The sequence below is a fragment of the Pollicipes pollicipes genome, unplaced genomic scaffold (assembly GCF_011947565.3).
Source record: "Pollicipes pollicipes isolate AB1234 unplaced genomic scaffold, Ppol_2.1 Scaffold_4295;HRSCAF=5057_pilon_pilon_pilon, whole genome shotgun sequence".
NCBI lineage: Eukaryota > Metazoa > Arthropoda > Thecostraca > Pollicipedomorpha > Pollicipedidae > Pollicipes > Pollicipes pollicipes.
In genome coordinates, this window is record NW_023596461.1 from 41,967,136 (window position 1) to 41,982,413 (window position 15,278).

Genomic DNA, 15,278 nt, shown 5'->3' on the forward strand with positions numbered 1-15,278 from the left:
CGTGGTATTAACCGATTGTTGCGAAAAAAATCTGACCATGAACACAGCTTGGGAAAGCATAAATTTATCAATGCAACCATTGCTAACATCATGAAAACAGTACCGCCTAGCAAGCGAAAGGTCGATCATATTCAGCAACTTCCAACTCATAATGTCGAAACATCATGAGTGCAAGGCTTTTCTTGCTTATATCAAATAAGAGTTCATACCAACGCGCTGGTGGCGCAATTCATTGAGACAGCCATTCTGGCAGCCGTCCATCACCGACCTTTACCTTATCTTTCCTTCCAAATATCGAAATGTCTGTCGAGGTTTGGCGCCTGTAATTGCACTTTAAGTGTAGGTACTTCCTGACTGCACATGATACATTTTCCGTTGCCTCTCCACGGAAACTGTGTCATATGCGCACTCCATTCTAGTTTACACGTGTCAGCCCACGCTATTCTGCATAAGTCTGATGTCCTTCTGTTGTCTGGTCTTTTCTTATGGGTACTTTCTTCCTGTCTTTTTTATTTTTAAAAATTATGTCAGGTGATTAGAAGGTAATAACCTTTTACATGGGGTCGCAAATTTTAGTGGCCGAAATCCGGAAGAAAAGGGGCTGGGGATGCGTTCTGTCAGCCTTATCGCCTGAGCCGTCCCCCAACTGATTTAAACAAGTAACACTCCTGCTGGAGACTGAATGACCCGCACAGAACCCGCTTCTCAAGGGGCGCAACAATGGCCCAGGTGGAACCGCACCGATCAGGAGGTCAGAACAAAGTCAGGCGCGGTACCACAAACCCCACAGAACGAGATCAGTCAGACCAGGGAGCTTGGCCAACGAGCCCCTGAAAGAAAAATGACCTCGCACTGCCTTGCATTGCCCCCGATCTGACGAATTCATAAGCAGGCGCGGTCTCTATTGAAACCGCTTCCACAACGGCAAGGGATTGTCAGTTGGTACACTCTATCAGATCACTGAATACAGAACGTGGCCCATATGCACATACGACAACGGTGTTAACTGATGCAACGCGGACTCGCACGGAAGCTGAGCTCGACATGCTGACGCGCAAGCCTGTCCATTTTGCAGCACGTTTCAGCAACTTATATAGTAACTCTTGACATATGGCTCCCTTGAAAATGGAATGTTTGCTAATAATATTGGTTTGCCACCTCCAGAACGATTCTTGCCATACCATCGTGTACAAATTTCTGAGAAGCGCCCCCCCCCCCCCGTTTCATGCAGTATCATAGGGATCATGCTAATTTTATGGGGGGGGGGGGAGTAGCTGCCACTGAACCTCCTGAGTTGCCCTCCTTCGCCTGCTCCCGGGCGGGGTCGATGGGGTACTCCGTAAAGGAGGCGAATACCGTGGATTGTGTGCAATTTTAATACGGGCTAGATGCTTTATGACGAGCAATGCATTCGTTATTCAACCCACAAAAATTTCCAGGGGATGTTTGGTGTATTGCAAGCAGAAGCATTTCCTATAAGTCAGCTGTTGTGACAGTAATAACTGACGGCATAGGTACGCCCTCAATGCAGCACGTGTATCCATTGGCGGTAATGTACACGCTTCCGATGACGACAATAACACATAGAGTGGCCTTTTCATCACAAGCCATTTAAAGATTTTATGTATTATATCATGTCTAGACCCGGATCATCAGTAAGACAAGTACTGGTTCACGCCAGATGCACCAATGGTACATCGTCAAATGCAGCTGTGGAAGAAATTAGGCGAGCCATTACATATGCTGCAGTGAAAAAGCAGCATATGAACCCAGCAGTACCCACTCACTCTAGGAGATTAAATGTCCGCAAGCTTTCTCTCAATGAGGTTGCACTGGCAGCCATTATGAGTACATCCCCCCCCCCCCCCTGAGACTGACGAAAACAACAGAAGGAAGAAAACGGAAGTCTAACCAGAAAAGGGTAATCAGGAGATGGTACTCAAATGCAGATATGATAAGACTTCCCAGGATGGAAACATAAACTCGAAGACCAGACGCACACATAGCTCATGACACGTGTCATCCCCAAGACCAACCATTTGGTGTTTCTCAGGTTACCAAACCTGCAACAGCGTTACCGAGGGTCACATGCACAGGTTGCTACTTCCGATACACAGAGCCCGTGCGGCGGCAACTATGTAACAAGGCGATGGGTTTATCTGTTACGGTGAAATGAGGTTCGACAGCTACAAGACCAGCGGCATTTCTCGTCAAGTGTATCACTAGAGAGACCGCGAGAAGAGTACGATTTATGGACATTGATCGAAACATATGATGTCGTCACAGAACAGAACATTTGGTAGCCACGGACACTCCAACCTTTTGGAAGGTCGTGACACCGAAACCCGCAAGACCTTTCGATGCTGACTGTGAGTCCGTCACGATTGCACGCTGGGTGCAGTTGCGTGTACCGGTGCCGAGGTGGGCGTAATGTCACCAATGTGGGTCACAGCACACCGTGGTGCTGACAGAAACGGATGTTGCAGGTATTGTGTCACCTTTTATGGAGTTCAAACTGACATGGCAGGATTTCAGACCACATACGGCTTTTTACAACCACCCCTGGCACAATAAGGCTTGAAACGCTCCCGTTCCTAAGGCTGATCGCAATTCGCACACCTTACTGTTCGATACCAGTCTGAGTAAAAGAGAAAAGTTTCACGTGGTCAAGGCCGAGAAGTGCGCACAAAATTTATGTATAGGTAGGGGTAATGATGGGTACGAACACTTGTAATTGCGTGTACAGGTAAGTGAATGAAGATTTGCGACGCAAATGCTTAGGTAGGAAGAACTGAGCCTGAAGTTTTTAGATGCGAAAATGAGACGACGAAATACAACGCGGGGCTTTCTCTGGACATTCTGGCCTCTCAGGCCGCAGTAGCCTCAAAAGTGGTAACCTATCGTCAAACTATAAAACTACTAGTACTCATTTCGGAAAGAGGTGTCAGCCCCATCGCCAATCAAGAGACCCAAGATCTTGTTCGCAGCGAGGGGCTGTCACCAGTGTTACGGGACATGGCGGGGGTGCCAATTTTTGTTAAATATTGGAGGGCCGAACCGAAGGCCCGACAATCTATCCCCCATTATTTCTCACCTGATTTGGCTCATTTTATTTGGACAAGTTGCAATATATGTTTTTAATCTTAGTATAAGTTATAAAAGTATTCAATCAAGCAGTACAAAAGCCGTGCGGGGTTGGATACAGGGAGCAGGCACTGGACGCACGCGCCTCTTCTGATCGGCACGTGAAGGCGGGCCTTCACGTGCCGCCTTCACGAGGGCGCCTTTAGAGGCCACCTGAGGGCGCCGATGGCGTCCTTCTATGGCGGCCATGGGAGGCGGCACGCGTTTTGGTTGTGGGGGACGAGGACAGGGTTAGCCGTGAAGGACTTAGGTCATCCCCATATTCAAGAGCTCTCCACTTTAACCTCACAAGCCATGCTGTGTCTTATCACGCTAGGCATGTGGAGTTTATTGCGTCGTTTATCGGCTCAGCTGTTACGACTTGTATCTTGTGGTGAGAGCAACCGTGACTTTGATATGAGCGTGGTACGAGACACCACTACGCAGGAAGCACAAACAAGATAGTCTTTGTGTTTTAATCATCTGTTACCCACATTTTTGGTGATATTCCAGCCAAAAACTTTGGGAAGGGTGGCAAGCCAACATTGGGGACGGGGGCCCAACTCAACATTGGGGGGGGGGGACAGGAACCACACAAAAAAAAATACAAATCGACACCCGTGGGCCATAGAGAAGCCTCTTGCCGGCAACAGCGTAAGGTGACGCCACTGGGGGGATGCCACTGGAATTCACATAACGTCAAAAATACAGCGACCATTTACAAAAGATTGGCAAGTGCGGGTTGACCAATTAAGCCAGGCTAGGCCGTGACTATAGTGTTCTTAAATGTTATTCGCCTGCCGTTTCTAGCAATGCACTGCCAACGATGATGCCAATGATTTAATCTAGCCTATCTAATCTGGAGGGGAGACGCGCCCCCTGATCTGCCGCCGTTGGGATGCGGTGCCCGGGCCTGCCGATGCTATGGGTGTGTGTAGTGTGGAGGGGGGGGGGGGGACGAGAACGCGGAGTCCGGGTCCGCTGTTGTTGGAGGAGGGTTGGGGGGGGGACGGGGGAGACAAGAACGCGGAGCCCGACTCCGCTCCTGTTGGAGGGCTGGGTAGGGGGGAGACGAGAACGCAGAGCCCGGGTCTGCCGCTGGTCCAGGAGGATGGGGCGCCTGGATGCGGGGATGGGTCTGTGGTTGTTAGAGGAAAGTGCAGCACCCGGGTCTGCTGTCTGCCACATGGGTATGCCGTTGCTGGAGAAGGATGCAGCACCCGAGTCTCCCGATATTTACCCTGGAGGACAGCACGGTGTTAGGGCTTTTTTCTGTCTGCTATCCGGTTATGATAGTGCGTCACCTGGGTCTGCCGCTGCTGGAGACGGGGGACACGGCACCCAAGTTCTCCCTCTGGATCGCAAGTCACCACCGATCACCGGACCTGCCATGCTGCTCAGATAAGTCCGAGCTTGCCGTGCTTGTCGGAGGAGCCTGTTGCCTGGTCATGCCTGCGCTGCTCACGGCCGCCGCCAGCCCGCGACCTCCACGGCCGACCGGGTGACCGCACCTAACCTGAAGCAGAGGGTGGATCAACCCGGCTGACTTATGCGCACAATCTGATGAAGCCTGCGTTGCAAAATTATCGACTTACAACAAGCGCACTTCGCATCACCACCGAGTAGGAAATGGGTTTGGGTGATGGCGTCATAGCTAAGGAATGGGGTTATCCTAAAGTGAAGAATGAACTTTCATTGGCTTATGAAGGACGGGGCTCAGATTTCTGGTTCTCTAGCGTCCTCTGCACGCAATGCGTCGGCGGAACTCCATCGCACTTTGACCATGAACCCATTTTGACCTGCTCGGCCCATTTCTCAAACCTGAAGCGCTTAGGTGCTGGGTTGACCGCCACCCAGTTTGGTGCCGATTGGCCGATTTTGAGCTGGGGTTGGCGCAACAACCAACAGTGAACCCAAGCGGGGTTACACAGCATGAGCAAATATTGACATCCCTGCCACCCAGGTGGCCGAATATTGAAACACTGCTTGGAGCTGCGCAACACTTCACACTCGCAAATGATCCCTCGCCCGCCCAACAGTACGGCTACTGGTTACAGTCGGCCGGGTCAGCACACCGCGAGCGTCCGCTGACGTGTGGCAGCCGGGGGTGGACGCACGCGACCAGACCGCAGCAGACCTCCGGCCCGGTCTCAGTCGCGTGATGGGACGCCAGCACCAGCTCGCTCAGGCGACCCGCTCCCGCACTGGACCGCACGCCCTCGTGCGGGACCCCAACACAGCATCTGCGGGACCGATCGAGATGGGGGGAGGGGGGGGGGGGGACGCACGGGCGTCACAAAGAGGTGAGACTTCTTGGGACGCCAGTCCAGTAGGCACATAAGCTTGTGCAGCCGTCGGCAGCTCCGGCCCATAAGATATGGTCGCTCATGACAGTCTCGCAGAGTGGTGGCAGCGGTCAAGGCAGCGGCTGCCTCATCTCCTCATCAGCCGCTGTGCTGATGGCACAATTAACGGAAGCAGCAGCCGCCACGACGACGGCCGTGATGGCACTGAATGCACGATCCACATGCGTCATACAGCATGAAATCACGCTGCGTCCGAAACAGAAATGCTGCGTCTATCAAAATCTGGGTATAGCCCAAAGCACCCGGCAGTCGAGATTTCAGCCGTTCATTCGAGGCCAGCTGTGGGTCGCCGACAAAATGATCCAGTGACCTCACCCAGCAGCTTGCATAGAGTGAGCAAACAGCTTCATGACTTTACCTCGCATAAAGGACCCTGCTGCAGACAGCCTGCCGCGCTCTACACCCCCCTCCCTTTTCCACACAATCGATGACAAGTTTAATGAAAAAAACTGGACTCGTGCGGAATGATTATGTCTTTGGGCACAAGTCTGGCAGTGGCATCAATTTCAAGTCGATTCCATACAGCTGTACGTCCCCTCAAAGGTTTGGTGCTGAGCGCACCGACAACTGACGACCTCACATCGCACAAATCGCGATTGGAGAACAAGTCGAACAAGGTGAACAGCCTCACGATAAGGGTGCGCGACACAAACTTGAAACATCCCGCAGTACAATTCGCAGTTGCGGTCTCAGCCACCATGAAATAGCTTTTCATTTTGATTTTGGTTATACAGTACTTCTTTGTGTTTAGCGTCCACGTTAGAAATTACGAGACTGTCAAATATTTTGTCCATGAATTTAGTTTCATGTGAACATTTCAAACTATACTTTAATTATTTAACTTCCGTTAGTCACGAGGCAACCACAGCTCAGAAATAAAAATATCGTGGCTCTGCCTTTTGCTCAGCCTCTCTTTCCGCGTCACTGGTGCGTCAGGGCAGTCCTGAATTAGCTACAAGGGTTGGTAGCTTACAGATCAGTTACCCACGTCCGTGCGCAACTAAGCAAGATGAAATATAAGGTACGAGACAGGTTCAGGCATTGGACGCACGTGCCTCCTCTGATCGGCACGTAAAAGCTATTTAGAGGCCTATTTTAAGGCGCCGAAGGCGCCCTTCCACGGCGGCCCTCCGTACTCCAGAGCTTTTTACTCCAACCTCATAAGCCATTGTGTGTCCTATGGCCCCAGGTGCGTGAAGATTATTGCACCATAATCAACATTATTAATGGTGGCATACATTTATTTGAGTTTAATCGCTCATGGCCGATTTCTAGGTCACAGGTGTATCTTTGGGAAAAAATTTGGTGATGCGGCAGCTAACAAACTTTGCCTTTCTACGAATCCGTAGGATGCAACGCGCACAATGCTGGCAAAAACTATATTGCTGCAAAGACACACCAATCCATATTGCCGAAGCTCAACTTTGGTAGAGCTGAGATCAGCTGAAGTTATGCTGACCACATCCGTGACGTAGCGAAACACGTAGTGGGGGTTTGTCTTGCAGGACAGGCGTTCGCCTATGGCTCGCCGAAGAGTGCCATTTGGTCGCTGACTTGACGTCAGCCTGGTCACAGGGCGCCCAGGTTCGCGTAGTTGCATGGCAAGGTAAAGGTGCTTTCGGGCTGTTTCTATAAGGGCCCGGGGCGGAATGAGTCCGTTACACCGTCATTACAATAATGGGAGATTGGTTCGGAGTGCAGACAATCATCATTTTCAGGAGGAAATCCGATAAAAAATCTGTCCTAGCAAAATTGTGTTTCCTATTATGTGCACTGTGTACTCATTTCATAGCTGAGCCTGTATTATAAAGTAGCCATGCCGCACCAAAAATAACATTCCGTCACCACATTTTATTTTTTAATGAGGCCAGACAGTAACAAAATCGGATTTCAAGCAAAAAACAATGCAAGGTTGGCAGCCATCCATGGGTAGTAGACAAAGTGACGTTTGGCATAAAAGTCTCCACGGGACTAGTGCAACAGTGGAGTCAGCATCATGTTTAGCTTGCGGGAATAAACGTCTCTGGTTATGTTGAGCGACAAAAAAAAAACCCTCCTATGTCAAAGGGTTTGACCTCCACTTTTTAAGGTTACCCATCATTCGGGACATAAGCTGAGGTTGCGGGCATCAAGCTGCCTCGCTGCATCCTCCATGCTGGCGCCACTATGCAGCAAGACCAAGGAAGATATTCTTCGTGTGATCGTCATCTTTTACCTGCGCTTTTTGCAGACTTCCAACCAGCAACTCAGGCAAGGCGATGGGGACACGAGGGCACATACCCCCTTAGGTTCCGAGGGGCCCGCAGGGCCCCTTAGAACCTACGATTAAGGGCTCAAAAGGCCAGCTGGATATATTCAGAGACCCCGGCTAGCAGGGCCGGACTCTTCAAGTCAAACAGAGGGCCATGCCTGCTGATCAGGGGCCCACTGAGTCGATAAGGGCCTATATTTCGATCACACCGCCAGTAACACACAGTCAGCTCCATGGCGGCATGGGCCCAACGGTCTATTTTCCAAGCAGGGACAAGCCGGAGCCAGCGAGTTACCTCTTTCGAGGTCCCAGAGCGCCTAACAGGGCCCTGCGTTGTAAATGGGTCCCAAGTTGGCCAGCGGCAGTATTCGAACAAATCCGAAGAGCCTAGAGGGCCCACCGGGTCCGACGATCAAAGGCGTGATTGGAGGACCTAAGGACATAAACAGCTGGTCGGAGTCTTATCCAGGGGCCCGACCTGCGAAGACGGACTCTCAAATAATGGTCGGAGGGCCCTTTGTGCTGATCGGGGAGCCACTGAGGCGATATGGGCCTATAGATAGATCAGTTACCCCCGGACCACACAGTCGACTCAGTGCCGTTACGGACCTGAGGACCCACTTCCCAATCAGCTATAAAGTCGGGGCCAGTGATTTATGCTGGTCGGGGGCCTTGTGTCTGTCAGGGACCCACAGCGCCTGCAGAGGGTCCTGTGCTCGCACGGGCCCCGAGTCGACCAGGGGAGGTGTTCCATGAGGCCCGAAGAAGGGTCCAGGAGGCCCACCGAAACCGACAATCAAAGGCCCGGTTGGAAGGCATAAGGGCCCAAAGGACTGACTGTAGGTCGCACAGAGAATCTCTGCCCGTAGGATCGTGACCTGAACTATCAGTCGGAGGTCCCCCTGCACCGTTGGGGAATCCCTGAGACATTGCGGGTGTCTAAGGCGGTCAGAGACCACGAGCACCGAACAGTCGGCTACATGTCCGTATGAGCCCTTGAGACCCATTTCCTAAGCGGGAGCGAGACCGGGGTCCGCGATTGGCAATGTTCGGGGTTCCTGACACCATGAGAGGCTCCTGTGTCGGTTAAGGGCCACAGTGCCGAACAGGGGTCCTGTGGCGGTGTGTGGCCCCGAGTCGGAGCGGTGTTTCAGGTGGCCCGAAGAGGGGCCGAAGGATCTCTCGAGACCAAGAATCAAGGACCTGATGGGATGGCTGAAAGGCTTGAAGGGCTGGCTGTAGACCTTATTAAGGACCCCCGCCCCTAGGGCCATGTAGTGGACGTGTAAATGTCGGTAAGATGATCTCTTGCACTGATAGGAGCTCCTGAGACGGAGCATTCTTATATTTTGGCCACAGATCACGAACTCCATGTTGGTCTGACCTCCGGGGGCCCACTTCCCAAGCAGATACAAGGTCAGGCCCGCATTTTACACTGCTTGGGCTCCTGCATCCTTCAGGGCCCAGTGTTCAACAGTGCATTCTGCGTCAACAAAGGGCCTCGAATCGGTCAGGGGAAAATTTACCTCAACGGGAACGGGGAAGGGAGCCCGGATGGCAGAGGGCCACTTGCGTCGGTTGGGCTCTCTAACAATTGTAGGAAACATACAAATTTGTGATGAGTGCTCAAATTGATGTAATAGAAGAGTCCTGTGCCAGTCAGGGCCCCCAATGCCGAGCGGCAGGCCCTCCAACCCAATTCCAGCATGGACCCGTCAAGCCCAACTGGAGTCCATGTGCCAATTATTTGGCCCCCTGCGGCGAGCAGAGACGCTGTTGCATTAATGACGGTCCATGCGTCGATCCGGGACCGGTTACGCGGGTCAGAATGCCTCCCGTGTCAGGGAGCGGACCAATGTGATATAACGTATCATCCCACTGAGGACCTCCGGATCAACCAGGGGATGCCGCCCCGTGTCGCCAGAATGACGGCCGGAAAACACATCGCGGTGGGAAAGCACGGCTCTTCAACCTTTGACCGGGAACAACAATGTGCCCCGTAGTGTTGTACTCAGGGGGCCCCTTTGCCGAAAAGAATGAGGGGTTCCAATAGTGTTGAATGGAGTAGGTCGAGATGAGTCCAGGACGCGCAAGGCCATCCCATGTTTCTTGCAGAATCGACAAGTGAAACAAATACCATCAAATGGTTTGAGCCTGCGCGCCGGGTGCCATAGTATGGCGGTGAACACGCCCGTGTTAACCACCGCGCGTCTGGGAAACCACAGGTACGGGGTTCGATTCCCCATGGTGACGCCCATCCCAAAGTTAGAGGCTGGCGACGCCATAGTCCCAGCAGCTCAGAGCGTCGTTGAGCCTCAGTAACATGCCCGTAATCTCGGGGAGCAAGGGTAGCGATGACTTGGGCTGCAGTCTTTGTAAAACTAAACGGCGTTGACTACTGAACGTGACGCCAGGGGGCGGGCGCCGAGCGCGCAACGATGATCATGGTAACATGACGTTATTGAATATCTTTCAAAATCAATTCATGCAGCTCAAAGACTACACTGAGTTTTTTAAATTGAGGATGTCCTCTGGACAGATTAACACCTGCAGCGACACGGAAAATAGAGGTTTTACCTTTACCCTTCCAGTTCCACCCCTAGATTTCAGCACCACTTCGCGATGCTGTAAATACCAATACGCTATTGTCACCAATCTAAAAACTGCATAGGCGAAATATACACCCGGAATATCTTTAAATGTACGGCTGGTACCTTAAAGCGTCCAAAGGTACTTCTTTCAGATGCACCACCATTTTCGCCAAGCTGTTGACCTGGGCTTGATGTTAACCACGCGACCAACGCTGCCTGTCGCACAGAAACTGTAACATGTGGCATCAAGTTTTTTGATGCTAAGATATGGGAGCGCGCATGCTCAAAACTACGTTACATAATTTGCACCACTACTCGATTCTGCCAGAATCTTGAACATATCCAGACAAACATGGCCAAGCCATGTTAATACAACTATTGACCCATTTTGATCTCCAGTCTACATTCGTGGAATGTTGCTATTTTGTACAGCCCAGGCAAAAACTCTGACAAAGTTTCTGACATATTATATATATACACACATATTATTATATATATATATTATATATATATATTATATATACATCTCTCTCTCTCTCTCTCCTCTCTCTCTCTTCTCTCTCTCTCTCTCTCTCTCTCTCTCTCTCTCTCTCTTCTCTCTCTCTCTCTCTCTCTCTCTCTCTCTCTTCCTCTCTCTCTCGCTCTCTCTCTCTCTCTCTCTCTCTCTCTCTCTCTCTCTCTCTCTCTCTCTCTCTCCCTCTCTCTCTCTCTCTCTCTCTCTCTCTCTCTATCTCTCTCTCCTCTCTCTCTCTCTCTCTCTCTCTCTCAAGAAAAACATGTTCTCAGTAACAAATGGGCCATATGCTGCGATTTTTGGAGGGGTCCCTTGTCAACCCTGCGCCCCTCCCCTTGCCGAGGCGCTGGCTGCGCCCTGGTCCCAGCCAAAAATATGGGGCCCCAAGCCAAAGTTGGGGAAGGAGAACTTAACATGGCGGGGGAGGGGGCCATGGCCCTCACAAAATAATGTAAACCAGCACCCTTGTCACGAGATGCAGGTGTGATCGGTACTCTCCTAGTAAATGTTGCTTACTATTCAGTTATCCAAAAACAAAAGGATCTAATCATACGATTCCCTTGAAAACTGGACGATAAGTTATTTGAGGGATATTCTTTTCGGAAAACCATGCTGCTTTTTACTCCAACTCAACTTATGTTTTACATGTATCAGAAAGAGTGGCGTCGGCCCAGAGGCCGCGCCATCGCACCGCAAGTGCCCTTGATAGGGTTGCTGCGCATCTTTTCAAGGAAATGTGGTTCATGTACGAGCGTGCCAGTTGGTGATGACGTCGAAGCCAAGAGACTGTTTCTTTATCCCTTATTACGCGATGTTGATGATGTCACCGGAATACCAAACAATGGCTGTCTTCAAAAGTGCTGATAGCCTTCATTACGCGTCTTGATGATGTCACTGGGATATCGAACGATAGCTGCATGTTCAAAAACGAACTTTACGGCGGTTGGGATTTACAGAGCCCAGTCGTGGTGTGGCCGCGGACGACTCGGCCCACTTGCCGCCACACGACCCCTGTTAGGCACTGTGACCTCTGACCGACACATGAGCCCGTCATTGTGTCAGGGAACCCGAACATTGCAAATCGCGAGCCCCCGGCCTCGTTGCTGCTTGGGAAATGGGTCTCAAGGACCCAGACGGACATCGAGCCGACTGTTCGGCTTTGTGTAGAGGTCCTATGTAAAATGATAGATAATCCCGGTACGGGGGCTCTAATAAAAGCCTTGTCTGACATTTCAGGCCACGACACAACGGGTGGGGGGCCGAGCCCCGAATCCAATCGGATCCTTGATCTGAAGTCCCGAGAGGCCCTCCGGCCCCTATTCTCCTCAAAGCCCGTGATCGACTGGGGGCCACTAGCCAAGACATAACTTGTTATGCCCCGTGGGCCTCTGACCGCAACAAGGGCCCCAACCACTGTTTCAGGGACCCACACCAACGCAAATCGCGAACCCCGGTCTTGCTCCTGTTTGGAAAATGTGTCGCATGGTTCAGACTGACAGGAAGCCAGCTGTTCGATGTTCGTGGTCTCTGGCCGACTTGGCACCCACACTGTCTCAAGGAGTCCTCAAAAGATGTATGAAGACCTCTGGCTGATATTTCAGGTCATGCACCTATGGGCTACGATTCTTTATGCGACCTACAACCAGTCCTTCGGGCCTCCTCGAGCACTGCCTCCAGCCGACTTGAGACCCCTTGCCAGCACAGGGCCTCCGTAAGGCGCTGGGGGCCCCCGACCAATGGAAATCGCTGGTTCCGGCTTTGTCCCTGCTTGGGAAATGGGCCCTCTGGCCCATGCCACGACGGAACAGATTGTGCGTTACTGATGGTGCGTGACCGACACATAGGTCGTTATCAACTTGTGGGCATGATCAGCGCGCAGGGCCCGCTGGCTGGCATTGGAGTGCCTTTTACGTTTGTTCGGTATCCTAGTGATGCCATACACACCATGCAATGAAGCATGCGGAATTCCAATTCGCTCAGCAAAGACGTCACCATCAGCTGGCACGTGTATGCGCGAGCCACCCTTCATTGAGAAGACACGCCGCAACTGTCAACGGCGCTGGCGGTGAGAGTAGGCGTCCCCGGGACGAGCGCTGATGTTACCGACACATGACAGTATATGAATTATATGTAATGATATAAACTATTCATGACTTAAGGCATAAGCTGCAAGACTTACCGAAACCGGATTATTGAAATAACTATGGTCCAGTTTGCAAGAAAATCGGATTTGAAACCATGTTCACGGCGCCTGAAAGTTAAGTGACGTTTGCTAGAGTACTGGTGTGTTTATTGGCTTATCTTGTTCATATAATAATTCTGATGATGACCATAGTCACAGTAATTTTTCCCGTTAGATCAGTTTTGAATATTACGGACTAATAATGCTTGGAAAATGGAGGAATGATGATTGTGGTCTTAACACAGCAATACGATATCGTTTTTCCCCCACGATATTGAAAAACGGTTGCACAAAAATTACGCACACAACTGGGGCCGTTCAGCACGCGCAAGCAGCCACGCTCGCGCGCCACCACGCATATCTCCTCGAAATCAAGGATGATGATTAATGTGAACCTCGTTCAAGGCTGCGCCTGGCAGTCATTCGTGACGTCACTGGGAAAATAAGTCAATATGCAGCACGAATTAACCTAGCCAAATGTAGCATCATGACGTCACTAAGTAGCAAAATAACTTGGTAACGTGAGTAATGTAACGTGATGTAACGTAAGAAACTTAACAAATGTACCTCACCTGATGTAACCTTATCAAATTAGAATGTCATGTAAGTACTTTTGTTGACCAATCAGCCCTCACTACGCAAAACTTGATAAGATGTATTGAAATTCCGAGATGTGCTTTCATTATGAGCATTGTTTTCTGCTCTTAAAAGAGACGACTCATGTGCAGTATGCTCATGTAAAGCGAGGTGAAACGCAGACGTGAATGGCATGTGGCCTGTGAGTCAGAAGGTGTGGAAGTAGGTGGCTGCCCACCTTCCGCCGCGGCCCAACGCGAAGCATGACACTCGGTCCATTTGGGCGAGCCAAATGTGCGTAGTGCGGCTGGAGGTGGACCCGGGTGCATCTGAAACACAGCCATCCTGCCAAAAGATAATGCTGAAGGCGGGTCAGTGTAGCGGACAAATGTTGCGAGCGGGAACGTGACCGACTTAGCAGGGGCGTGGTTTGTGGATATGAGCACGGTTATGTAACCGCAAAGCTGTGTAAAAGAGGCAAGACTGTCCGGCGATTCTCGCTTCATCCTCGCTTAAACGTTAGTGTGGCGTTACTGGTACCGAGACTTCAATGCATAGCGGGTCGTTAGACGCCGGGTGGAATGCTGAGAAGCAACCGGAACACCGAAACATTCCTTCAAATGATGCAAAAGCTTTAGTGGAAGGTGCAGTTGACCAGCCAGCGGATGACGTGAAATTTTATGACGAGTATGATTATATGCTTTGCGGAAAACCATTTCAATGCAATGACGTGAAAAGTCAAGACGCCCACACGGTTATCATTCCCATAGACAGCAGTAACATCGGGCTGTCTTCGTATCCATCACGAACAAAGTGTTAATGCCAAATGTATATGACCAACAAGCTGGTTGGGTAGAATTTAATGACGAGCGTGATCATGTGCGAGGTGTCCTTAAGCGGTAAGCTATTATAACGCACTTTGATCGTATAAAGCCTCGCACCCCGTAGTCGCGCCGCCGTCGATGGTGGTATGAGTGAGCAGCGAGCGTAGCGAGTCTGTTCGTCCACTGAGTATTTTTGGCGTTAGATGCGTCCAGATGATGCGCGCTAGACGCGCCGTACTCGGTCCCTGCCTGTGCACCTTCCGCCATGATCGGTCCGTGCCTACGTACCTTCCGCCTTGCTCGGTCCGTTCCTACGTACCTTCCGCCATGATCGGTCCGTGGCTATGTGTCTTCCGCCGTGCTCGGTCCGTGGCTGTGTGCCTTCCGTCATGCCCGGTCCGTGCCTATGTGCCTTCCACTATGCTCGGTCCGTGCCTGTGTGTCTTCCACTATGCTCGGTCCGTGCCTGTGTGCCTTCCGCCATGCTCGGTCCGTGCCTGTGTGTCTTCCGCCATGCTCGGTCCGTGCCTATGTGCCTTCCGCCATGCCCGGTCAGTGCCTATGTGCCTTCCGCCATGCTCGGTCCATACCTGTGCGCCGGGCCGACAATGCTCACTTCTCACCTGTCTGTACAGTCATGAGTGTCGAGCCACCCACGCGCTGGTGAGATGTTTACGTGCGTTGCTTTTTGGACTTCTTCTTCCATAAACGTTAATGGGGCCAATGCTAGATTTTAGGAAATTGGGGCTCATCTCCCTCCCTTCCTTAGTACCCAGCCCCCACGTAGGCGCATTCAGTACTCACGCTAACTGAACTGAGCTCGCAAAGTGCATGTTCATGCTTGCAATTTG